Source organism: Dipodomys spectabilis, unplaced genomic scaffold (assembly GCF_019054845.1).
Source record: "Dipodomys spectabilis isolate Male_0828 unplaced genomic scaffold, ASM1905484v1 ptg000173l, whole genome shotgun sequence".
Taxonomy (NCBI): Eukaryota; Metazoa; Chordata; class Mammalia; order Rodentia; family Heteromyidae; genus Dipodomys; species Dipodomys spectabilis.
Genome location: NW_024870850.1, coordinates 1034944 through 1062860, shown reverse-complemented (window position 1 = coordinate 1062860; position 27917 = coordinate 1034944). Strand labels below are relative to the sequence as shown.

General features: G+C 38.1%; 1 pseudogene; it reads left to right on the top strand.

Annotated features, from left to right (window-relative positions):
* Positions 1-472: 472 nt before the first annotated feature.
* LOC122119854 lies at positions 473-27917 on the top strand (annotated as a pseudogene).

Genomic DNA, 27917 nt, shown 5'->3' with positions numbered 1-27917 from the left:
AATGGCTTTCATACAGTTTCTTGACACAGATGATGTATAAAATACATCCTATTTAACTCCATCTCTGGGGCCTCAGTATCTGTGGTCTTGGATGAAATCATACCTCCTGGGGTGAAGAATGCAAATGGACAAACATGTTTTCCAGCTCATGTTTTTCTTCTGAATGAAGGCCACAGATGTAGACCCCAGGGAATACTTATACACATTACTTCTGGAGACTCACAAGAGGATTTGATGAAAGGTGAGCTATATGGTAAATCTCTGTCAATATAAAAGGCACACATGCATATATAAAAAGATACATGAATTTACAAGCGTAATATGTGGGCTTCACTTCCTGCCAGAATTGTAGTTGGGAGATGCTTCAGGGATGTATCTTTTGACTTTCACATTCCTTCTTCTCCAGTTTCCCCTCCTGGTCAGGTCCTTGGCTGGCACTAGCTGCTTCTCTACTATGAAACACCAAGCACACATGGATGGAGATGTGATGATTGCTGGTTTTTTCCCTCTGAACAGTTTGGGAATAGATCACAATAACTATGCTTCCAGACCAGAAGAGAACACACGGTAGGTAACTTACCATTTTATTCCCAATTACTGTCTTATTCTGAGGATGGGCAAAGGCTAAGGAAACTCTGGGTGCACACATCAATGTTCTCTGTCCCTCTACACTGACCTCCAACCCTATTGTACCAGGAGCACTGCAGTTTCATTATTTTGACTTACATCTTCTGCTGAGTGATTTTATGCCTGCAAGTAGGAGAGGACTCTATTTCCTTCCATGTAGCTTCTCCCTTACATATTAGTAAATTCTTCATTTTACACCACCATGCTGTATCTGCTCCATTTCAGATGTCATTTAAGAAAATGAAGTGATATCACCCAGAATCACTGGTATGAGATCTGTCCTAAAAGTCTGCAACCACATTTTCTTCCTGCCTACGTCAGTAGGGTGAGAAATTTTCTTTTGTAACACCTGTATTTTGAGAACATGGATAAAATTTATTGTAGCCTGGTGGCTCATGCTTGTTAACTACTCAAGCTGCTGATATCTGAGGATCAGTATTTGAAGCCAGGCCAGGCAGGAACATCTGTGAGACTTTTATCACCAATTAACCAGCCAAAAGCCAGAAGTGAATCTGTGGCTCAAGTGACAGAATGTTAGCCTGGAGCAAAAAAGCTTAAGGACACTGTCCAGGAACTGATTTTATGCCCATGGACTGTCACACACACATACACACACATTTTTACTGTAGAGAAGTAGTTACTGTTTCAAACTAAGCCTTGTGTCATTATTTTATGTCAGTTATGCTGCACCACCTATGACTTACCAGGCAGGTTAGCATTGTAAGATCACTTAGTGTGCCTAAGTGTCCACACTTTTGTGTACCCAAGGTGAGTTCTATTTTACTTGTGTTCATGCATGTTCTTGACACAATGAGCCTCACTAATAAAAGGTGGTATGGGAAAAAAGTAAAGAAAAGGAAAATGACTTACAGAACTTCAAGAAATTCTAGCAAACTGTCAATTCCTATTGCAAGAGAAAATGTCATTGTGTCTATCATTTGCACTTGTTTATAAGGACTGGTGTGATAAGAAGACCCTGAGATAGCTACCCACAATTGAGAGCAGTGATCCCAGAATAGCAGTTACTCTCTTCTGTTCTCTACAAGATATATGGCCTTATCTTATATGTCTCTGGTGTGTTTATCTTTCTTAGTTTTGTGCTGGCCCTGGGAACTCAGGGCCTGAGCATTATCCCTGAACAATTTTGCATAAAGCAAGTGCTGTAGCACTTGAGCCACAGCTCCACTTCTGGCATTTTTGGAAGGTTGAATGGAGATAAGGGTCTCACAGACATCCCTGCCCAACTGGCTTCAAAACACGATCCTCAGATCTCAGCCTCCTGAGTACTTCAGACTACAGGCAGCTGGCCTAGTGGCTAATGCCTGTAATCCTAGCTGCTCTTTGAGGCCTGAGGATCACAGTTCCAAGCCAGCCTGGGCAGGAAAGTCTGTAAGACTTTCATCTACAATGACCACCAGAAAACCGGAAGTGGCTCTGGGGCTCAAGTGGTAGAGCACTAGCCTTGAACTAAAGAGCTCAGGGACAGCTCCCAGGACCATAGTTTAAGTCCCATGATCGAAAAAACGAAACAAAACAAAACAATGAGACTACAGCCTGCTTTATCTTATTATTAGTATTCCCCACTATTTACCCAAGTTCAGCTGATTTTCATTCCCTTAATTTCCCTAAATATATTTGAGTATTTAGATACTGTGCTAATATAGGCATATTGAGTACTTATGTTTCAGCTAATCAATGTTTCTTTACTATCAACAGATGTAAAGTCTGGTCTGGGTTAGTAACATTTTATGTATGCTATTGACTACATATAGCAATATTTATCCACCAAGCTTTTCTTGCAGATAAATAGAGCACCGCAATTCCACATGAGTAACGGAGAGATTTGACTCAAGTTACTCTCACTGATGTAATGGTGATGTTTACCAATTTTTATACACTATATTCTTTTTTATTTTTTTATTTTTTATGGTGAAAATACTGTACAGAGGGGTTACAATTACATGAGCAAGGTAATGAGTACATTTCTTATCAAGCATTGTTGCCTCCTCCTTTGTTTCCCCTTCCCATCCCTTCCCATCTCCCCTCCCCATCCCCACCTCCTGCAACTCCCAGTACCAAAGTCGTAAAGTTCGTTTTTCGACATAACATCTTGTATATCTCATTTTACACTGCGTCAGCCTATATCGCTATTTAAAATTTGTTTTTTCCCTTCCCCTCCACACATTATGGCAACATCAAATACAGTGAAAACAGAGTTATACCGTGGGGGAGGAACATACAAAGCAACAAAAAAATCATCTTATAAATCATCTTATAAATATGTTAGAAACAATAGCAAGAAAGAAAAACAATTTGAGTTCTTATCTTGGAGTTCATTTCACCTAACATCAACTTATCTGACCATTTCTGCTTTCTCAGACATATACTAGTTATGGCAAATAAAGGAAACCATGGGACCTATGTTTCTTTGGGCCTGGCTTACTTCACTTAATATATTTTTTCCAAGTCTTTCCATTTCCTAACAAATGGGGCATTGTCATTCTTTCTGATGGAGGCATAGAATTCCATTGTGTATTATACCACATTTTCTTGATCCATTCATCTACTGAGGGACATCTGGGTTGGTTCCATATCTTAGCTATGGTAAATAATGCTGCAATAAAAATACTTGTGCTGGTAGCTTTAGTATGGTCTTGTTTGTGATCATTCGGGTAAATGCCCAAAATCTTGTGCCAAGTTCCTGGTTCATATTATAGTTCCATACAGCAGGTTGTATACTTTGATTATATTCAAACACCCTTTTATGAACACATTTTATATCTTGTCACACATCTTTTTTTCTCTCCAATATCTCTCATTTCTTATGTCATTTTCACCTTTCTGAGGTAGCTACAATTGAGCCACTGGTGATTGGCTTGCTTTGCATTCTTGGTTGGCTTTTTCTCTGAAAGATGACAGTCTACCACTTGAGCTTCATATCCATTTCTAGTTTTTTGGCTAGAAGGCTTTGCCTCAGGATCCTTAGCTCTCATCTCCTGTTAAGTTAGCATTACAGGCACAAGCTACCAGTAGAGGTCATTTTAATTTCTTGAGGAATCTCCAATCTTTCATTTTTATATACCATCACCAAAACTACAATTTCTATCTGGGTTGATGGGTGACCTGATTGCAAAAATCGTTTAACATTTTTTGGGTACTGATTTGCATCTGTACCTTTTATTTATTTATTTATTTATGTGGTCTGTCACCGGTTTGAACTCTAGGCCTGGATGCTGTCCTTCAGCCCTCTTGAGCCACAGCACCACTTCCAGTTTTCTGGTGGTTTATTGGAGATAACCCCTCTTTTCACTGTATTTGATGTCGGTATAATTTGTGGAGGGGAAGGAGAAAAACAAATCGTCTAAATAGAGATACAGGTGGACCCATTGCAACAATGAAATGTACAAATCGTTATGTCGAAAACGAACTTTACAACTTTGGTGGGGGGGGGGAGCGGGGAGGATTGGGTGGAGGGGCGGGGGGAGGATGAGAAGGGATGGGAAGGGGAAACAAAGGAGGAGGCTAAAATGCTTGATAAGAAATGCACTCATTATCTTGCCCATGTAATTGTAATCTCTCTGCATAGTATTTTCACAATAAAAAATAAAATAAACTAATTTGCAATCCTGAAAAAAAAAGAGTCTCACAGACTTTCTGGCCTGGGCTGGGTTTGAACTGTTATCCTCAGATCTCAGCCTCCCGAGTAGCTAGGCTTACAGGCATGAGCCAGTGACACCTGGCTATAAGTATAATGTCATCTTCAAAAAGGGATGGTTTTACTTCTTGCTTCCCTATTTGGTTCCTCTAAATGTTTTTCTCTTGCTTACTGCTATTGCTGGGAAATCCAATACTATGTTGAAGAGGAATGGAGAGAATGAAATTCCTTGTCTTGTTCCTATTTTTAGGGAAAATTGCTTTACTTGTTCACCAATGACCATAATACTGGGTGTAGATTTATCATATAGAGCCTTTATTATATTGAGGAATGTTCCAAGTATTCCTAGCTTCTCCAGAGTTTTTATCACAAAGAAATGTTGGATCTTACCAAAGGCTTTTTAATGCATTGATCAAGATGATCATGTGGTTCTTGCACTCGCTTCTGTTGATGTGTTGTAATATGTTAACTGACTTACAAATGTTAAACCAGATTTGCATCCTTGCAAAAAAAATCCAGTTTGTTCATAACATATGAATTTTCTCATTAGTGTTTGGATTCTACTTACAAATATTTTGTTGAGAACTGTGCATCAATGTTCATCAAGGAGATAGATCTGAAGTTCCCTTTTCTCATTGTGTCCTTATCTGGTTTCAGGATAAGTAGAGTGCTTGCTTTGTAGAATGAATAATGTTCTCTCACTTTCTATTTCATTGAAGAGTTTGAGAATAATTAATAATTCTGCTTACGGAATTAGGCTGTAAGACATCAACTCCTGGGCTTTTTCAGGAAGGGAGGTTTTTGTTTTTTGTTTTTGTCAGTCATGAGTCTACTTTGGGACTCATTGCTGTCCTTCAGCTATTCAGCTCAAGGATAGTGCTCTAGCACTTGAGCTACAGCACCACTTCTGTTTTTCTGGCAATTTATTGGAGAGAAGAGTTTCACGGGCTTTTCTGCCTGGGCTGGCTTTGAACCATGATTCTCAGATCTCAGCCTCCTGTGTAGCTAGGATTCCAGGCATGAGCCACCAGCGCCTAGCAAGGGAGGGTTTTTAATAACAATTCAATCTCATTGTTTGTGATTGGTCTGTTCATTTATTTTATTATATACACTGGTTTTATTTTTTATTTTTAATATATATTTTTATTGTAGATATACTGTACAGAGGCATTACAGTTATATGAGCAAGGTAATTTTGATATACAAGAAGGTTATGGTTACATGAGTTTGTGATGGGTAATGAGGATGATTCTTTTTGAGGTATTTCTCTCTTTCCATCCCTCTCTCCCAGGTTTTCCATCCTGTGCTCACTCACAAATGGCCAGTTCATTTTCCACATAGTGTCTAGTGAGTATCACTGTTGTACTTGTTCATCTTTGTTCCATCTTTATGAGCCCTCCCATACTTTCCCAAAATCAAACAAGAGAAAAGGTAAAGCGAACAAGAGACAGAAACCATGTCAAATAAAAATGCCTTCTATTTCCTTTACTTGAAGTTCATTTCTTTGGAGTGGGGTAATTTTTTAAGCTCTCTATATAATTCAAGTATGAGGCCTTTTTTAATATGAATGAAATTTTTTCCCATTTTGTGGGCTCTTTATCTTGTTAGCCATGTCCCTTGCTATGCAAAAACTGTTCACTTTGATACAATCCCATTTATACAGGATTTCTTTGATTTGTTGTCATTCTGGATCATTGTATACAAAGATTAGCCCCATTCATAGATAGCTTAGCATTTCCCTTACCCCTACCTGTAATATTTGCACAGTATCTTACCTTACATTGAGGTCTTTGATCTTAGAGATGAGTCCGGTGCAAGGTGTTCTATGGGTGTCTAGCTTCAGATTTCTGCATGTAAATACCCAATTTTGCCACCACTATTTGGGTAAAGGTTATCTATCTTCCAAGCTCTGTTTTTGGCACGTTATCAAATATTAGATGGTAGCAGTTAGGGAAACAGAGGTACAGCTATGTGTTGGTCCAATTTCTAGTCTAGTCTAAAGAATCTTTATATGTATTTCACTTGTGAGAGCTTGATCATAAGACAGATTGGTGTAGATGTCATAGTCAAAAATTTGATTATCTTTCATCTTTAGGCCTGTTGCTTTGTACTTTTATCTACTTTTGCTTTTTTAAAATTACTGTCGTCAACTTTTAACAAATCCTTTTTCACAAAACTTCATTCTTCTTCATTCTTACTTATGCGTATTCCTCCAAATGTACTTGTTCAGTTATATTTTCTTCAAGCTCACTATTTTCTTCATTTAGAAGACTTCACAAACATGATAGGTTTTCATTCTGATCATTTCACATATATCAACAGTATATATTGAGCAGGTTAATCCTTTCATTAGTATTTCCAATGTGACTTCATTGTTTGTGTTTAAACAATCCCAGTTGATTTCATTACATTAATTTCTTTAGAATATGCCCACATGCACGAGTGCTACACACACACACACACACACACACACACACACACACACACACACCCTGGTATTCACAGAAAGGACACAGAGAAAGAAAGAACAGTACTTTGATCCTCTTTATTTTGCTCTACTGGATCCTTTTTAGTTTCTCAACCTAAATATAATGGGAATAGAGGTGGAGTTGCTAGAGCTGGATTTGAATGTAAAACTTGCTTACAATTCTCTCCTCAACCCTCATGTCATGGGTTCCTCTCTCCATAATGAATTCCTTGGAATTGGATGCATCCCTTTTACTTTGGTGCATAAAAAATACAATTCCCCCACCTAGCATTTGAGCTCTTGTTCTGGTTGTTATACCAGTAAGAGCTTTTCAATATCCTGGATCTGTGAGCACAGCTTACAATAGAATCTTCCATAAATAAGATTTTACTTCTGAAAGTTGCTCTTAAATTGAACATTCATTAGTTAGGTTGACCTTCCATCTAAACACATAACAAAAACTGGATGATTCAAAACACAAGATTTATTTTTAGCACAGGTGTAGCAAGTTGCCCTAAGACAGTGGCAACAGAATATTTCCTGTCTCATTAAAACCTAATCCAATAGCCAACAGCTCTCCGTTCTGGTGCATGTAGAAGTAGGGAAAAAGCAAACTCTCTCTTGGATTAAATAAGTATCTGAATCTCATTCATGACATATTCTCTTCATATCATTACCTAATCATATATACAAGCACAAGAAAATACAACCTAACTGAGAGTAATGTTTTAACATATTGATTGGTAAAGAAACAAGGATTTACTGCACCCAAGTCATAAGTTTTTAAATACTCCTCAATTTCTATGCTCATTATGCAGGTTTATCTTCAAGAACTATCAGTTTGTGTTGGCCTTGGCTTTTGCTATTGAGGAGATCAACAAAAACCCTCATCTTTTAATTAACTTGACTCTGGGATTTGAAGTCTATGATGTTCAAATTAGAGCTTGGACTATGTTTAAGAATCCCTTCATTTGGCTCTTTGGGAAGTACAACATTCCAAACTACTCCTGTATGAGAGACAGCAGGTCTATAGCAGTACTTACAGGACCATTAGGAATAACATCTGACCAGATTGGAACATTGCTGGGACTCTACAGATTTCCACAGGTGAAAATAGAGGGTAAAAGGATATAAAAATGTCTAATATTTCATGTGTTAGAAAAGAATGATAGGAAGAGACTAGATTTACGAACCTATCAAATTTTTGTGGTATCAAAGAATAAGTACTCAATAATGGTAGGATCTTTAGATATAGATATAAATATATAGATATAGATATTTTCATTGTTTCAAAAAGGATACGGAAGAGTTAGAGCAGACAAGTAGATGATTTACTGTTGCAAGCCTGACCAACAATATTCTTTAAAAGAATTAGGAAACGGAAAATGACTTTGCAGTGTGAAGATATGTTGAGCAGGGTACTGATGGGCTACTCCTGTAATTTAGACTATTCAGGAAACTTGTATCTGCAATTAACCAGCAACTAGCAGAAAGTGAATTAATGGCTCAAAGTGGTAGACTCATCATGAGAGAAAAATCCACCAAAGTGCATGAGGCCATGAGTTTGTATCCCTCTACTTGCATGTATGTGCAGTTGCTCTCTCTCTCTCTCTTTCTCTTTCACACACACACACACACACACACACATACACACAAGATATTATATTAAATGAAATAAGTCAGGGTCAGATTGGGAAATTGGAAATGTGTTCTCATGTATGTGAGAGCTAAAGCTAAAATATGAACACGTAAAATGAAATAAATATGAAACACACACATAGCCTCTTATATGTATACCTGATCAATCTGACTAAAGCATAGTATACATATGATGGTGGAACTCCAGCCTGTGTTCTATCTACTTACAGTAGAAAAAAGAAACACAAGAAAGCTGAAGCATATCTTTTCTGAGATGGGTGGATGAGGATGAGGAAAAACATGAGAGGAATAAGGAATGGATGAGTGTGGAAAACAACTTAATATTCAATGTACATATATGGAATTAGAAAAATCAGGAAGTGGGTGGGGTTGATATAGATGGGAAGAGTTGATAAAGAGACATTTTATAAATTTATATGCTGTACAACTCATCTAGGGAAAATTATTTTTCTAAAGGAAAATTAAACCTATATTCTACATGCTTTAACTGTCTTCTCACATATATCAAGACTCAAATTTTGATGAATGGCAAGCCTCTAATACATAAAGCATCCAATTTTGTTTCCCTTCAGCTTACCTTTGGGTCATTTGTTCATGTCCTGAGTGACCATCACAAGTTTCCAGATCTGTATCAGATGGCCCCAAAGGACACATCAGTAGCCACAGCCATCGTCTCCTTACTGCTTCACTTCGGCTGGAACTGGGTGGGACTGTTGAATTTACAAAATGAGAATGATTTGTGGGTTCTTGCTGAATTGAAAGAAGAGATGACCAAGAACAGAGTTTGTGTAGCCTATGAGCTAGTGATCTCAAGCCAATTAATATCACATATATTCAAAGCCATGGCAGGTTATAATGAGATAAATAAATCAGCAAATGTCCTCATCATACTTGGTGATAATGATTCACTAATAATTTTAATAATAGGTATTGAGCAACTTTTAACAAATGGCAAAGTTTGTATCATGAACTCACAGTGGGAAAAGAAGATATTTCTTGTTAGGTTCACCGCATGTTCCTCTTATTTTTTCACACCATCATACAGATGTTTCTGGATTCACAGATTTTGTCAAGGCAGTTAACCCTTCCAAATACCCAGAAGATATTTTTCTTGCTAGGATGTGGTTTCTCTCTTTTAATTGCTCAGCTGCTGTGTCTGACTGTGTAGCATGAGACAATTGTCTTCATAACGCCTCTTTGGATTGGTTGCCTGGGCATATTTTTGACATGACTATGTCTGGACACAGTTACAATATATACAACTCTGCATATGCTGTGGCCCATGCTCTCCATGAAATGCTTCTTCATCATATAGAAGTTCAAACAATGGGAATTAGAAAAGGGATAGTGCCTTTCCATGCACAGGTAATTTCATCTATATTGGATGGCATGTACCATTAGCAAAGGCACTTCCTGAAATATGTCTTATTCTATGAAATTAAATATTTCAGATGCTTTTGACAAACCCAGGAATTTGTTTACATTTAAATGTCTATGAGGTACTCTAAACCTGGGATCATATGCTGATAAGATAACACTGTATAAAGAATAAAGTGTATTCTATGATTTTGTAAATTGATTTTTTTATTGCTGCCTCTGGACTTGAGTTTAGGGTTGAGTGCTGTCTCTGGGTCTCTTTGTGCTCAAGGATAGTGTTCTACCACTTGAGGCACACCAATACTTCTATCTTTTTCAGAGTTTATTGGCAACAACTTTCATGGACTTTTAAGCCCAGTCTGGATTTGAAGCTCAAATCTGTCTCCTGAGTAGCTTGAATTAAATCCATGAGCCTCTGGCAGCCAGCTTATGAGTTTGATTAGTACAAATATCCTCAACATTCCATAGCTAATGTTTAGAAAATTGTAAATTCAGTTTTCCCCTATACATTTCCTTAGAAATAGCAAAGAATGACCTGCTGAACGGAATTTTCCATATTTTTTTCATCTAGTTTCATTCAATTTTAGAAATAATTTAGCAAGCTCAAACTACACACATTTATTAAAAAAAGTGCTTGTGTTAAACTGTAACTAGACAACTGAGAATGTTCTCATTCATGACCATGTCATATTGGTTTCTCTTGAAAAAAAAGATTGTACTTTTTTTTGGAGTGACGTGAGTTCAGAAAGATTATTTCTATTCATCCATAGGTTTTTTTGTAGTTCCTGCAGTAATTGTTAGTGCTGTTCTTAAATTCAGAATAAAAGATTAAAGGAGAACAGGAACTTTTCTTTTTTAAAAAATTCTTTTCTTGTGCAGAGAGGTTATACTTTCATCAGTAAAGTAATTAGTACATTTCTTGTGAACATTTTTACTTTCTCCTTTTTTGCTCCTACTATCCCTTCCCTCTCCCACCTCGCCTGGAGCTTTTCTTAATTCAAATTTTCTGCCTTATTTCTGGGATATACTTCATCATAACATGATTTATCTCTTCAGCTACTCCGTGTTCTGAGGAACATCCAGTTTTCCAATCCTGTTGGAGAGCAAGTGATTTTAGATCAGAAAAGTAAATTGGAGCCAGAGTATGACATTCTGAACATTTGGAATTTTCCAGAAGGTCTTCAACTGGAGGTGAAAATAGGAAAGTTTTCTCCATATGCTCTCCATGGTAAACAACTGTCTTTATCTGAAGATATGTTACAGTGGGCCATAGGAACTACAGAGGTAGGTTGGCTCTAATCATAATGATTTTTGAGAACATATATGGAAGAAAAGTCATTCTTTCAATTTATACCTGGCTGAGTGTCAACAACTTTCTCCTACAATCCTAGCTACACAGAGAGCTGTGTATCACAGTTTACATCTGGACAAGCCAGAAAGTCTGTAAGACTCATCTCCAATTTACCACCAAAAATCTGAAAGTGGAGCTGTAGCTCAAGTAATGGAATGATAACTTTGAGCAAAACATGTTCAAGGCCAGTGCCTAGATCTTGAGCTCAAGCCCCAGGATCAAAACTAAGAAAAAAAATAAATATCTTCTAACTTCTTGGTTCAGTTATTGTCATAAGTTATAGACAGGAGTTTTCTACGAGGTTTCTTATATTGTTGTAAAGTACCTGAGGAATCACTTTATGTGGTGGATAGCTTTGTTGTGTTTCCATATGTAGAGGTTTCATTCAATGGTTAGTTGACCTGCTATTGAGGAATCTTTGCTGAAAAGAATCATTGAAGGCGCCTGTATCAAGATTCATTCTTCATGGCCTCTAGAAAAATAAAAGGAAAATATGTTGGGCCTATAAAATGGAAGTGATCATCCTGGCTTTCCCTCATATCACAGATGAGTAGAAGACAATATATAATGACATGAATTTAAGAAAGTTCTGTAGAGTTGTAAACTAGGACTTACTTCCTCACCATCAGTTTCGTGCTTTTCAAGATACCATATGGTTCTATAGTTCGACAGGCTAGAAATCATGGTTGTAGCACATAATTCCTTAGGAAATATGGGATATGGAATCCATAACACAATTCAATTAATTGCCTGCACTTAGTTACATAAAAACATTATGTGTAATAATTTGATTCTTTAAAACAATGGAATTTTTGGAGTGTTAGCTATGTAAGTTTGAAGAGTTACTGGCATACTTGATTTTCCTCAGACTCCTCGCTCTGTCTGCAGTGAGAATTGTGGGCCTGGATTCAGGAAGTCTCCTCAGGATGGACAGGCTGCCTGTTGCTTTGATTGTACCCCTTGCCCAAAGAATGAGATTGCTAATGACACCGGTAAGTCCATGACTTACAAATACATTTTTCATCTCTCCTCAGTTTTCCTCAATCAACCAAGTCAATGCAAAACTTGTGCATTATGATTACAGAGCCCTTTTTTCTTCTCTCTGTTAATAACTTAATTTTGATACGTGGTAGTATTGCTACTTGAAATGTGATAGATCATGGCATTGAATTACATATTTTAGTGATATTTTCTACTCTATTGTAGGCAAACTTAGCTACAGATATTCCTTGTATCACTAAGGGTTAAGACAAGTGTAAACCCTAACATGAAAGGAAACACAACTTTTGTTAAGACAGTGCTTACATTTAAAACATTACAATTTTTCACACAGGAAACATATATCTTTCACATCTATATTTCTCTCCCTAGAACAGTTTGTGACACAGAATAAGTATTCAGAAAGGTGGATTCACTTTAAGAAGTGAGCATGACTATAAGCCATCCAAGAGTGGTTTCTCTACTCCACAGATGATGTGGCAAGAAAAATAGAATGCCATGAATTCAAGGATATGCCACAGGGAGAAAATTAATGTTTTAGAAAGATATGTTGAAAATTGTAAGTGTATTATTTATGATTTTCAACTGGATTTCAAAACAAGGCAGTTCTAACTATTAGTAGGTGATAGCACAAAATGTAGAAAATCATTAAGAGATAAGAATGCCCCAAATGGCACATTACAAACACATTTGATCACTGAAGGAAATAAAACGTTGAAGAAAAATTCCAAATAAAGAAGAATGTGGAAATGGCAGGAGGTTACAGTTTAGAAAAAAATAAAATATGTTTATGATACTTGATAATGACATGCTAGGATTGTATCTAAGGCATCAATTTCCTAATTTTCTGAAGTAAAAGAAGTTCACAACAAAAACTAATGGTAGTTTACACTTCCCACCAGATATGGGCCAGTGTGTGAAATGTGCAGATCATCAGTATGCCAACACACAGAGAAGTCAGTGCCTCCTGAGAGAGGCAAGTTTCCTGGGTTTTGGAGATCCCTTGGGCATGGCTCTGGCCTGCATGGCTCTCTGCTTCTCTATGCAAACTGCTGCTGTTCTTGGCATGTTTGTCAAACACCAAGACACTGCCATTGTTAAAGCCAATAACCGGACACTCAGCTACATCTTGCTCATCAACCTCATCTTCTGTTTCCTCTGTTCCTTGCTCTTTCTTGGTCATCCCAACACCGTCACTTGCATCCTGCAGCAGATCACATTTGGGGTTGTCTTCACTGTGGCTGTTTCCACAGTGCTGGCCAAAACGGTGACTGTTGTCCTGGCCTTCAAGGCCACTTCCCCAGGGAGAAGGATGAGGTTGTTGCTGGTTTCACGGGCTCCTAACTTCATCATCCCCATCTGCACCCTCATCCAGGTGACCCTCTGTGGACTCTGGCTGGGAACCTCTCCTCCCTTTGTGGACACAGATGCACACTCTGAACATGGCCACATCATCATCCTGTGCAACAAGGGCTCCCTCACTGCCTTCTACTGTGTCCTGGGATACCTGGGCACCCTGGCCCTGGCCAGCTTCACCCTGGCTTTTCTGGCCAGGAACCTGCCTGACACCTTCAATGAAGCCAAGTTCCTGACCTTCAGCATGCTGGTGTTCTGCAGTGTGTGGCTCACCTTCCTGCCTGTCTACCACAGTGCCAAAGGGAAGGTCATTGTGGCTGTGGAGGTCTTCTCGATCTTGGCCTCTGGGGCAGGGCTCCTAGGCTGCATTTTTGCCCCAAAGTGTTACAACATCATGTTAATGTCAAATAGAAATACTCTGCATGGTTTCAGGGATAAAAGTCGTAGTAGGAGAAAATAACTTTCTTAAACTCATATATTTGATGAGCATACAATTTGCCTGATCAAATCTACAATAATTTTGCAATGTTAGTTTGTGAAATTTTTACTTCAATAAATAAGAATCTATTGTTCATTTTCCTAATAGTAGTAGTCACAAGTGGTGGTAAATTTTCTTGAATAGTTTTGGTTCTTTCTATTTATTTAGACATAAACCTTATTATTCCTCTTCTCCATTTATTGTCACTGTTGTCTTTCTCAATCATTTTTCTCAATTATCAAGTATAAGAATTTCCTGTCTAAAAAATTATATTAAGTGAAGTAAGCCTGGTCCAAAGAAACATAGGTCCCATCGTTTCCCTTATTTGCAATAACTAGTATATGATTGAGTCAAGCAGAAAAGGTCAGATAAGTTGATAATAGGGAAATGAACCCCAAGTTAAGTATTCAAATTTTTTTCTTTCATAGGATTGTTTCTAACATATTTATAAGATGATTTCTTTATTGCTTTGTAGGTCCCTTCCCCACGGTATAACCCCTGCTTTCACTGTATTTGATGTTGGTATAATTTGTGGAGGGGAAGGGTAAAAACAAATCATTTAAACAGGGAATATTAGAGATTTTGTATGCATGTATGAAAATAAAATACTGCAGGTCATTAGGATAATTTTATGTTTTAGAGGAAATAAAAGTAATGGATAAAGATGCATTAGACTTCATATGCCCTATAAAACTATCATAATGAAATCCATATTTACCATATACACTTGAAAATTTAAAGTAATACAAAAGTTAAATTTAAAAGTTAGTCTCCTTACAGTTGGAAAAAATAACTTCTCTTTGGTCTGTTTGACCTAAATTTAATTTTTTTGTTTTTGTTTGTGGGGCTTGAACTATGGGCCTGGGCATTGTTGCTCAGCTCTTCAGCTCAAGAGGAGCACTCTACCATTTGAGCCACAGTGCCACATGTGGTTTTCTGGTGTTTTATTAGAGATAAGAGTCTCATGGAAAGCCAGGCCCTGGTGGCTCACGTCTGTAATCCTACTACTCAGGAGGCTGAGATCTGAGGATCATGGTTCAAAGCCAGCCTGGGCAAGGAAAGTCTGTTAGACTTTTATATCCAATAAATCACTAGAAAACCAGAAGTGGTCCTGTGGGTCAAGCAGTAAAGCACTCGCCTTGAGCTGAAGAACTGAGGGATAGCACCCAAGCCCAGAGTTCAAGCCCCAGGACCAGCCAAAAAAAAAAAAAAGAGTCTCACGGACTTTCTTGCCCTGGCTGGCTTTGAAACGTGATCCTCATATCTCAGCCTCCTGAGTATTTAGGATTACAAGCCTAAGCCCCCACGCCAGACTAAAGTTAATTTTTAATCCATTAAGTAAAGTAAACACAAACTCATAATTGAACTGTCAGATTTACAAAATGAATATAGGATTCAAAGCCTAATGGAGGTTCTGTAAAAGACCTCTACACTGAATGTTAAAGCTTTGAAGTTAGAAATTGGAAAAACAGAAAACAGAAAGAATTCTTATGTGCACAAACTGGCAGGATTAAAACTATGAATGTGGATATGTTCCCAGAAGTGCCTACAGATTTAATGCTATTTCCCTGAAAATTGCTGGGCATATTTTTTGCAGGAACAGAAAAACAATCCTAATCCAAAAGCAATCAAGAACATCTATAATCATAGTAAGAATGTGAAGAGCCTTGTCTGAACCCAGGAGAGGCAAAAATTTTTTAGGTAGGATGGCAGAAATCTGTCATCTCAGCTCTGTAAGAAGTAGAGATGGAAGGAATCCGAGTTCCAATCAGGCACTAACATCTTAGTGTTAGTGTCCACAGTGGTGCATGCATGAAATAACAGCTATGATAGGAATGTAAAAATGGATTGGAATTCTGGACTATGTTTGCAGTATGTGGGGCATAGCCGACTAGTGTTTGGTCTGGTATGTGTCTGGGGTAGGCTGATGCCTACTGGGGGTTACTCAGTATGCCCCTGGTCATGAATTGGCATCTATTTCTTGAGGGACCGGGAGCAGCCTTCCAGCACCCAGATATCACTTGATATCTGGGAAGGAAGGCACTGGTCCCCACTATGCTTTAATGGGAGATTGTCTCTGCACCAGTCCTTGGTTGGCAGATGTTGGCCTCAGAAGGGACGGGCTCCCACGGGCTGCTGCAGGAGATTGTCTTCACTTGTATCCTAGGCTGGCATCTTACTTGTCCCCAGCTAGTTTCTACTTCCCATAGAGGTAGGGGTGTGGCCCTGGACTGGCAGACTCTTGGTCCAGACCTAGCGTGCTTGCATCTGGTTGGTGACAAATAAAAACCATCCACAACAAGAAAAATGGAAACAATTGATCTCCACCAAACCAGAATTACAAAAAAATACTCAGACATTCTGCATATAGAAAACCAACAAGAACACAATATTGACAGAGAAAACCATATCAGAGAACCCGATAAATATAGTAAGAAAGGAGAGGGCATAGCACTTAAGAAAATGGATAACATGGCAGGAACTACTCAGTCCTAACTATCAATATTAATGAACTTAAATCTCCAATTAAACAACATATATTGACTAGCTCAATCAAAAAGACCTATGGCCACCTAAACTCTGATAAGAGAGTAAACAATAAGACAGCCTCTTCAACACATGATGCTAGAAGAATTGACTATACACATGCAGAAATCTGAAGTTGGATCCTTATGTATCACCTTGTACTAGAGCCAATTCCAAATGGATCAAAGACCTCAATGTCAAACCAGATTTTTGTACAATATTACCAGAAGTGCTAAGGGAAACAATAGGTTTTTTTGGCACAGGTCAAAATTTAAGTAAAGGTCCAGAAACACAACAAATCAAAGAAAGGCCAGATAAATGTGATTGCCTTAAACTAATGAATTTCTGCCTGGCAAAAGCTGTGTGAGTCTGGGGGGCTAAGGGCTCAGACCTCTAAAACCTTCATTGAAGATCACATTGAGCTTCTATGCTGGAAAATGGGTGCTAATAGATTCAATTTGGCAGTAAAATCTATCAAATGTCATCCAATGCCGTAAAACTGTCACTTTCAAGAAATGGACTGAAAATTGTGCTATTTTAAAAAATAATCACAAAATCAAGTTAAACACATTCAGCCAAGTCTACAAAATAGCAAGCACCAGACTGAGGAAGAAGTCAGGAAAATCATCAACTTCCACTTCCCAACACAAAGTATCTGAAATACCTAGGAATAAACTAACCAAGGAATTGAAAGACATCTGCCAAGAAATCCAAGAAAGCAACACATACAAAGAAATAAATTATCTCCATTGGTCATGGTTTGGGAAAAGGAATATTGTGAAAACATCTGTATCACCCAAAAGGATATATAGATTTAAAGCAATCCTTATAAGAAATCACAAAGTCACTCTTCATAAAACTGAAAATTCAGTCCAAAAAATCATACAAAAGCATTAAAAAAAAAACCAAAACCAAAGCGATCTGAAGCAAAAAGAGTAATGCAGGAGTGATTACAACACAAATTAATAGAGAGACCTACTCACATACTCAGCGTTGTACTTGCCCAAACTAAAACAATTAAAGCCAACAACACAGATCAGATGACCTCAAAATCAGTTTGACAAAGGAGTCCCCCATGCCCACTCATAAATATGCACACTCAAGGGTGATAAAACTGGATAAAAGTCAGAAAACTGTAAAGCAGAACTCAGGAAGTAGAAAAACTTCCCATGCTCTGGATTGGGAGGATCTACATCATGAAAATGGCAATACTGCCAAAGGCTGTCTACAACTTCAATGCAATACCCATCAATATCCCAAACTCATTCTTCAATGAAATAGAAGAAGCAAACCAAAAATTCATATGTAACAATGAAAGATCCCAAATAGTCAAACTAATGCTTAGCAGAAAGAAGAGTGCTGGAGAAATATCAATACCAAACTTCAAACTCTACTACAAAGCCATAGTAATTGAAATGGCTTGGTACTGGCACAAGAACAGACTTTAGAGAAACACACACATCAAAGAACTGTTGGACAAATGGGATTGTATGAAACTACAGAGCTTCTGCATGGCAAAGGATATAGTTAGCAAGATCAACAGAAAGTGCACAGACTGGGAGAAGATCTTCACTAGGCAGACAACAGACCCGGGATTCATAACTAAAATATATTTGGAACTCAAAAAATTAAATCCAAAAATACCCCAAAATCTTCAAAGAGACAAGCACCCCATTAATAAGTGGGCTAAACATTTAAAGAGAGACTTCTCTAAAGAAGAAATAATAATATCCAATAGACACACAAAGAAATGCACAACCTCTCTGACCATAAAATATCAAAATCAAAACATCAAGATTCCACCTCACACTAGTTAGAATGGTTATAATCAAGAAATCTAGTAAAAACAGATGCTCGAGGGGATGTTTCCAAAAGGGAACCTTACTGCACTGTTGGTGGGAGTGTAAACTTCTTCAACCACTATGGAAAGCAGTATGTAGATTCTTCAAAAGACTACACCTAGACTTCTATTACCCAGCAATCCCACTTCTGGGCATTTACCCAAATGATCACAAACAAGGCCCAAACTAAAACTACAAGCACAAATATGATTATTGCAGAATTGTTCACCATAGCTAAGATATGGAGCTACCCAGATGCCACTCAGTAGATGAATGGATCAAGAAAATGTGGTATATGTATACACACATATATGTACATATTGTACATATGTATATGTATAATATATTATACATATAATGTATAATGTATAATACACATACATATGTATAATATGTACATATTATATACATGTATAATGTAGTATACATTATACATATACATATGTATAATATGTACATATATGTGTGTGTATATATATAATGGAATTCTGTGCCTCCACTGGAATGAATGACACTGCCCCATTTGTTAAGAAATGGAAAGACGGGAAAAATTATATTAAGTGAAGCAAGCCAGACCCAACAAAACATAGGTCCCATGGTTTCATTTATTTGTAGTAACTAGTATACATCTAGGATAATCTTACAAGACAAGCAGAAAAGTTGAAAAGCTATGTAAATATGGCCATATAAGATGATGCTTAGCAAAATTAACCTCAAGATAGCGACACGAGGCTTTTTCCTTGTCACTGTTGTTTAAAATGTATTATGTGATTTTTTTTTTATTTCTTTTGTATATTCTTCCCTCATGGTAAAACCCCTGTTTCCATTGTATTTGATTCTGGTGACCTGCATCTTGTATATACATTTTTCTAATTTGGGGAGGGGAAGGGAAATAACAAAATGCTGAAATGAGGATACAGGTTGACCTTTTGTAGCAATGAGATGGACAAAGACACTGTGTTGAAAAAGAACTTTACAATTTCGGGTAGGTAGGGAGGAGGTGGGGCAGTGGCATAGGAATGGATGGTAGGGAACAAACAAAGGAGGGAATAACAATGCTAGATAGGAAATATACTCATTACCTTACTCATATAAGTGTAACCCCTCTGTACAGTATCTTTACAATAAAAATATTTAAACAACAACAATATTGAAATTCCATCACACCCCACTTAGAATGGCTATAATCAGGGAAGTGATAATAATGCTCGACAAGAAATGTACTCATTGTCTTGCTCATGTAGTTAACTGTAAGCACTCTTACAGCATATTTACAATAAAATACATTTTCAAAAAAGAAATCTAATAACATACTCAGGAGGGGATATGGTCAAAAGGTAACACTACTGCACTGTTGCTGGGAGTGTAAACTTGTTCAACCACTCTGGAAAGCAGTATGGAAGTTCCTCAAAAGACTCCACATAGAGCTTCCCTATGACCCAGAAATCCCACTTTTGGGCATTTACCCAAATGATCACAAACAAGACCACTCTAAAGCTACCAGCACAACTATGTTTATTGCAGCATTATTTACCATAGCTAAGATATGGAACCAACCCAGATGCCCCTCAGTAGATGAATGGATAAAAAAATATGTGGTATATAAATACATGGAATTCTATGCCTCCATCAGAAAGAATGACATTGCCACATTTGTTAGGAAATGGATAGACTTGGAAAGAATTACATTAAGTGAAGTAACCCAGAACCAAAGCAACATACGTCCTAAGGTTTCCCTTATGTGCAATAACGAGTATATGTCTAGGAGAAGTTTGAGGGTTCCAGTGAGCAGTCCTAGCCTAGAGAATCACACCAAGTTTGATCACAATACAGAGAGTTTGGACAGAGAGGGAAAACCCAGGAGGAGACAGGTCTGAGCACTTGCTGGTAGCCTCGGGTGCAGCAGCTGTGGGGGCAATGGCAGCTGTAGCCACCATACCTACAACAGAGAGAGTCCAGGACAAAGGCACCAGATCAGCAGGGAAGAGGATTCTACTCAACACCAGCAAGAAATGACAAGGAGCAGGTATCTTCCTCCTGCAGATCGCACACCAGAGACAGCCCAGGAACCAAGGCGCTGTGAGTAGAACCCTGATATCCTCACTCCTTCTCAGAGACCAGAGGAGGGAAGGCTGCCCCTCTCCCACCACCAGAGATCTCCACCTTTGATACTGACAAAGGCCCAGCTGAGCAGCTAGGTCCAACTTAGGCCTTGGAAGAAAACAAGAGTCATTTAGCAGATCACAGGAACCTGACCTGACCTGCCAGGCTCAGCTCACTCAGGGGAAAGTCACCCAGCCCAGGCAAAGGACACTCCACCCCAGAGGAGTGACTTTCTTCACTGGGTAAACAGAGCCAGAGGCTATCCCTCCCTACACCAGCCTAGACAATCAATTGAAATTCAATAAACATAAACCCTGAGAATGGCTCCAGGCTGGGCTCTGTGAGTGTCTCAGGAGCTAGCCCCTCAAGAAAAAGCTACTGTTTGCTGAAACGCCCTAATCCTACCCAGAACCTAACTACGTCACAGCATCTCCAAATTAGAGGAAAGAGCCATCTCCCTCTTTTGTGATACTCAAAGCAGATCTCACTCCCACTGAACTAGCCTGGAAGGAGGATCACAAAATCCTTGGTAACACAGAGCATTTTTCGGCCTACTCACACAAACTGACTTAAGAAACGAATCAAGCCACAGGAAAACAAAACACCAAAAGAAAAACCACAGACTTCATCAAGAGACTGGTTAGAGACACAGTGGAGATACAGGATCTTCCAATTCCCCGCACCCTCCACCAAAAAAAATTAAAGAACTCCTTTTTTGAACCATTCTTAAATTTTTTTTTATTTTTTATTTTTTATGAAAATACTGTACAGAGCGGTTACAATTACATGGGCAAGATAATGAGTACATTTCTTATCAAGAATTTAGCCTCCTCCTTTGTTTCCCCTTCCCATCCCTTCCCATCTTCCCTCCCCCCCACCCCCCGCCCAATCCTCCCTGCTTCCCCTCCCCACCAAAGTGGTAAAGTTCGTTTTCAACATAACGACTTCTACATTTCATTGTTGAAATGGGTCTACCTGTATCCCTATTTAAACATTTTGTTTTTTTCCCCTTTCCCTACACAAATTATACAGACATCAAATACAGCGAAAGCAGGGGTTATACTGTGGAGGAGGGACATACAAAGCAACAAAGAAATAATCTTATAAATGTTTTAATTTTGAATTTTTGGTTTTTTTAAATTGTTTTCTATTAATCTTTTTTTCTTTCATAATTTTTATTTTAGATGTAGGTGTGTGTGTGTGTGTGTGTGTGTGTGTTTTTAAATCTCTTTAGAACTTTTGGTCTTTTTTTATTATTCTTTTCACTTTTTTCTCTCTCTTTTTTTTTTGTTGCATGACTTCATTGCTGTTCTGCTCATCCTCAGATATACTAGTTATTGCAAATAAGGGAAACCATGGGACCTATGTTTCTTTGGGCCTGGCTTACTTCCCTTAATATAATTTTTTCCAAGCCTTTCCATTTCCTAACAAATGGGGCAATGTCATTCATTCTGATGGAGGCATAGAATTCCATTGTGTATATATACCACATTTTCTTGATCCATTCATCTACTGAGGGGCATCTCGGTTGGTTCCATATCTTAGCTATAGTAAATAATGCTGCAATAAACATAGTCGTGCTGGTAGCTTTAGTGTGGTCTTGTTTCTGAGCATTTGGGTAAATGCCCAAAACTGGGATTGCTAGGTTGTAGTGGAGCTCTATGTGGAGTCTTTTAGGGAACCTCCATACTGCTTTCCAAAGTGGTTGAACAAGTTTACACTCCCACCAACAATGCAGTGAGGTTCCCTTCTGTCCACATCCCCTCCAGCATCTGTTGTTATTAGAGTTCTTGATTATAGCCATTCTAACTGGGATGAGGTGGTATTTCAGAGTTGTTTTGATTTGCATTTCTTTTATAGCTAGGGAGCTTGAGCATTTCTTCATGTGTCTATTAGCCATCCTTCTTTCTTCTTCAGAGAAGTTTCTCTTTAAGTCTTTAACCCACTTATTTATTGGGCAGTTGTTTCTTTGAGGAATTGTTGTTGGGTGATTTAATTTTTTGAGTTCTATGTATATTTTAGATACGAGACCCTTGTCTGTTTTATGGCTAGTGAAGATCTTCTCCCAATCTGTGGGCTTTCTATTGATCTTGCTAGCTATATCCTTTGCCATGCATAAGCTTTGCAATTTCATGCAATCCCATTTGTCCAACCTTTCTTTGATTTGTTGTGTTTCTGGGTCTCTATGAAAAAAATTTTAGCCTGTGCCAAGGAGACCTAGGGTTTCTTCTATTGCATCCTGTAATGTTTTCAGAGTGTCAGCTTTGACTCTGAGGTCTTTGATCCATTTGGAGTTGATTCTGGTGCAGGGTGATATATAAGGATCTAGCTTTACTTTTCTACAAGTGATTAACCAATTTTGCCAGCACCATTTACTGAAGAAACTATCTTTCTTCCATTTTATTTTTTTAGCTCCCTTATCGAAGATTATATGGATATAGGTCTGTAGGTTCATTTCTGGGTTTTCAATTCTAATCCATTGGTCCTGTGGCTTTGTACTGGATATTAAAATTTGGTATTAATATCCCTCCAGCACTGTTCTTTCTGTTAAGGATCATTATTGTATTCAGGGTCTTTATTATTCCATATGAATTTTTGGATTGCCTCTTCTATTTCCTTGAAGAATGAAGTTGGAATATTAGTAGATATCACATTGACTTTGTAGATAGCCTTGAGAAATATTGCTATTTTCACGATGTTGATCTTTCCAATCCAGGATCAAGGGAGTTTTTGCCACTTTCTATGTCCTGTTTTGATTTCCTTTTTCAGGTTTTTAAAGTTTTCATCATAGAGGTCCTTCACTTCTTTGGTTACTTAATTCCTAGATATTTTATTTTTTGTGGGATTGTTACGAATGAAGTGACTTTCCTGATTTCAGCCACGCTTTTCTCGTTGTTGGCATACAGAAAATCCACTAATTTTTGAGGGTTAATTTTATACCCTGCTACTTTGCCAAAATTTTGAATCAGCTTGAGTAGGTTGGATATGGAGTCTGTGGGATTCTTTAAATACAAGGTCATGTCATCTGCAAAGAGGGAGAGTTTTACTTCATCTTTACCTATTTGTATCCCTTTTATGTTTGTTTCTTGTCTTATTGCTGTAGCTAGGCATTTTAATACTAAATTGAAGAGAAGTGGAGAGAGTGGATATCCTTGTCTCATTCCTGAGTAAAGAGAAAATGGCTTTAGTTTTTCACCATTAAGTATAATGCTGGCTATTAGTTTGTCATATACAGACTTTATTGTGTTGAGGAATGTTCCCTGGATTCCTAGTTTTTCCAGAACCTTCATCATAAAGAGGTGATGGATCTTGTCAAATGCTTTTTCTGCATCTATTGTGATAACCACGTGGTTCTCATTCTTGCTCTTGTTGATGTGATGAATTATATTAATTGATTTGCTTGTGTTGAACCAGCTTTGCATCCCTGAAATGAATCTTGTTTCATCTTGGTGTATGATTTTTTGGGGTGAGATGGGAGGGCAGGGATGCTAAGGGGAAACAAAGGAGGAGGCAACAATGCTTGATAAGAAATGTACTCATTATTTTGCTTATGTAATTGTAACCCCTCTGTACGGTATTTTTAAAATAAAAATTTAATTGAAATTTTTGGCACGTTCAAACTATACACATTCATAAAAAATGTGCTTGTGTTAAACTGTAGCTAGGAAAAATTGTCACATTCATGACTATGTCATATTGGTTTCTTTTGAAAAAAGGCTTGTACTCCTTTTAGGAGTGACAAAGAATCAGAAAGATTACTTTTATTCCTCCATAGATTTGGAGGAGGGGGAGTCCGGCAGTAGTTTTTGGGGCTATTCTTGAATTCATAATGAGATATTAATGGCGATAAGGAGCTTTTCTTTTTAAAGAATTCTTTACTTGTAAACACGATGTAGAGAGAGGTTACAGTTACTTCAAAAAGCTAATTAGTACATTTCTTGTCCAGCATTATTATCCTGTCTTTTGTTTTTCTCCTACTATCCCTTCCCTCCCTCCCCTGGAGCTTTTCTTTTCTTTTTTATTGTGAAAATACTGAACAGAGAGGTTACAATTACATGGGTAAGATAATGAGTACATTTCTTATCAAGCATTGTAGCCTCCTCCTTTGTTTCCTCTTCCCATCCCTTCCCACCTTCCCATCCTCCTCCCACCCCCCCACCCAATCCTACCCGCCCCTCTGCCCACCCCCCCCCCACCCCCCCCCCCCCCCGCACCAAAGTTGTAAAGTTCGTTTTCAACATAACGACTTGTACTTCTCATTGTTGCAATGGGTCCAACTGAATCCCTATTTAAACGATTTGTTTTTCCCCTTCCCCTCCATAAATTATTCAAATGTTGTATTTTCTTTCATGCGATTGTTTCTAACACATTTATAAGATTATTTCTTTGTTGCTTTGGAGCTTTTCTGCATTCAAATTTTCTGCCTATGTCTGGGATGTACTTCCTCATAACCTAATGTATCTCTTCAGCTGCTCCATGTTCTGAGGAACACACATTTTTTCCAATCCTGTTGGAGAGCAAGTGATTTTAGATGAGAAAAGGAAATTGGAGCCAGAGTATGACATTCTGAACATTTGGAATTTTCCAGAAGGTCTTCAACTGGAGGTGAAAATAGGAAAGTTTTCTCCATATGTTCTCCATGGTAATCAACTGTCTTTATCTGAAGATACGTTAGAGTGGGCCATAGGATCTACAGAGGTGCGTTGGCTGTAATCATAATGATTTTAAGAACATATATTGAAGAAAAAGTTGACTTTTGAATTCATGCCTGGCTGAATGCCAACAACTTTCTCCTAAAATCCAAGCTACTCAGAGAGCTGAGATAAAGGTATCATAGTTTACATCTGGACAAGCAGATAAGCCTGTAAGACTCTTATATCCAATTAACCACCAAAAATCTGGAAGTGGAGCTGTGACTCGACTAGTGGAATGATAACCTTAGGCAAAGAATGCTCAAAATAAATCTTCAGTTCAAGCCCCAGGATTAAAATTTTGAAAAATTGAATACTATTTCTTGATTCAGAATATTGTCATAAATTATAGACAGTATTTTTCTACAAGTTTTCCTACATTGTTGTAAAGTACCCGAAGTATCACTTTATGTGATGCAAAACTTTGTTGTGTTTCCAAGTGTAGAGGTTTCATTCAATGGTTAGTTAACCTGCTATTTAGGCATCTTTGCTGAAAAGAATCATTGAAGGCACCTGTATCAAGATTCATTCTTCATGGCCACTGGAAACCTAAGAGGAAAATATGTTGGGCCTATAAAATGGAAGTGATCATCCTGGCTTTTGCCCATGTCACAGATGAGTTGGAGACAACATAGAATGACATGAATTTAAGAAAGTTCTGTAGGGTTGTAAACTGGGACTTACTTCCTCGTCATAGGTTTCACCCTTTCAAAGATCCCACATGGTTGTATATTTCAACAGGCTAGAAATCAAGGTTGTAGCACATAATTCCTTAGGAATGATGGGAATTGATAACACAATTCAATTATTTGACTGCACTTAGTTACATAGAAGCACTGTGCATAATAATTTGATTCTTTAAAACAATGGATTTTTTGGAGCACTAGCTATGTATGTTTGAAGAGCTACTGGCATACTTGATTTTCCTCAGACTCCTCGCTCTGTCTGCAGTGAGAGTTGTGGGCCTGGATTCAGGAAGTCTCCTCATGATGGACAGGCTGCCTATTGCTTTGATTGTACCCCTTGCCCAGAGAATGAGATTGCTAATGACACATGTAAGTCTGTGACTTACAAAGAAATTTGTCGTCTCTCCTCAGTTTTCTTCAACCAACCAAGTCAATGAAAAACTTGGACATTATGATTTCACAGCAGTTTTTCCTTTGCTCTGTTAGTAACTTAATTTTGACAAGTGATAGTATTGCTTGTTGAAATGTAATAGATCATGGCCTTGAATTACATATTTTAGTAATATTTTCTACTCTATTACAGGCTAACTTAGTTCCAGAAATTCCTCTTATCATGAATAGTTAAGTGGAAACCCAAACATGAAAGCAAACACAACTCGTATTATGACCGTGCTTACATTAAAATTTGCAATTTTTCACACAGGAAACATATATCTTCCACATCTTTATTTCTCTCTGCTTCGGACTGTGACTGGGGGGTGGGAAGGGATGATAGGGGAAAAACAATGCTAGATAGGAACATATTCATTACCTTACTCATGTAACTGTGACTTCTCTGTACAGTATCTTTACAATTAAAAAAATGTATTACCAAAAAAACAACAAGGGAGCTGGGCTCCAGTGGCTCATGCCTATAATCCTAACTACTCAGGAGGCTGAGATCTGAGGATCATGGTTCAAAGCCAGCCTTGGCAAGGAAGTTTCCACTAGAAAACTGGAAGGGGTGCTGTGGCTCAAGCGGTAGAGTGCTTGCCTTGAGATGAAGTGTGCAGGGACAGTGACCAAGCCCACAGTTCAAGCCCCACAACTGACAGAAAAGTTAAAACGAAAAAAGAACTGCTTGTTGTACAGAATAAGTATTCAGAAAGGTGGATTCCCCTTAAGAAGCACATGTGACTTTAACCTGTCCAAGAGTGGTTTCTCTGCTACACAAATGAGGTGGAGAGAAAAATTGAATGACATAAATTCAAGGAAATGGAACAGGAATAAAATTAATGTTTTACAAACACATGTCAAAAAGGTAAGCTGTATTATTTACAATTTTGAATTGGATTGGAACACTGGGCACAGTTTTAACTGTTAATAAGAGTTACCACAAAGTGTAGGAAGTTGTTGTTAGGAGATAAGAATGCCCCAAGTGGCACATTACCAAAACATGTGATAATCATTGAAGGAAATAAAGAGTTGAAGAAAAAAGCCAGAATAAAAAAGAAGACAGAAATGGAAGGAGGTTATGGTTTAGAAAAGAAATAAAAGTGTATTTATGATATTTAATAATGACATGGTAGGATTACATGTAATATTATCAATTTCCTAATTTCTTGAAGTAAAAGAAGTTCACAACAAAAACTAATGAATTTACACCTTCCACCAGATATGGAGCACTGTGTGAAGTGTGCAGAACATCAGCATGCCAACACACAGAGAAACCAGTGCCTCCTGAGACGATGCAAGTTTCTTGGCTTTTGGAGATCCCTTAGGCATGGATCTGGCCTGCATGGCTCTCTGCTTCTCTATGCTAACTGCTGCTGTTCTTGGGATATTTGTCAAACACCAAGACACCGCCACTGTCAAGACCAATAACCGGACTCTCAGCTACACCTTGCGGATCTCTCTCATCTTCTGTTTCCTCTGTACCTTGCTCTTCATTGGCCGTCCCAACACAGTCACCTGCACCCTGGAGCAGATCATATTTGGACTTGTCTTCACTGTGGCTGTTTCCACAGTGTTGGCCAAAACAGTGATTGATTGTGGTCCTGGCCTTCAAGTCCATTTCTCGAGGGAGAAGGATGAGGTGGCCGCTGGTATCAGGGGCTCCTAA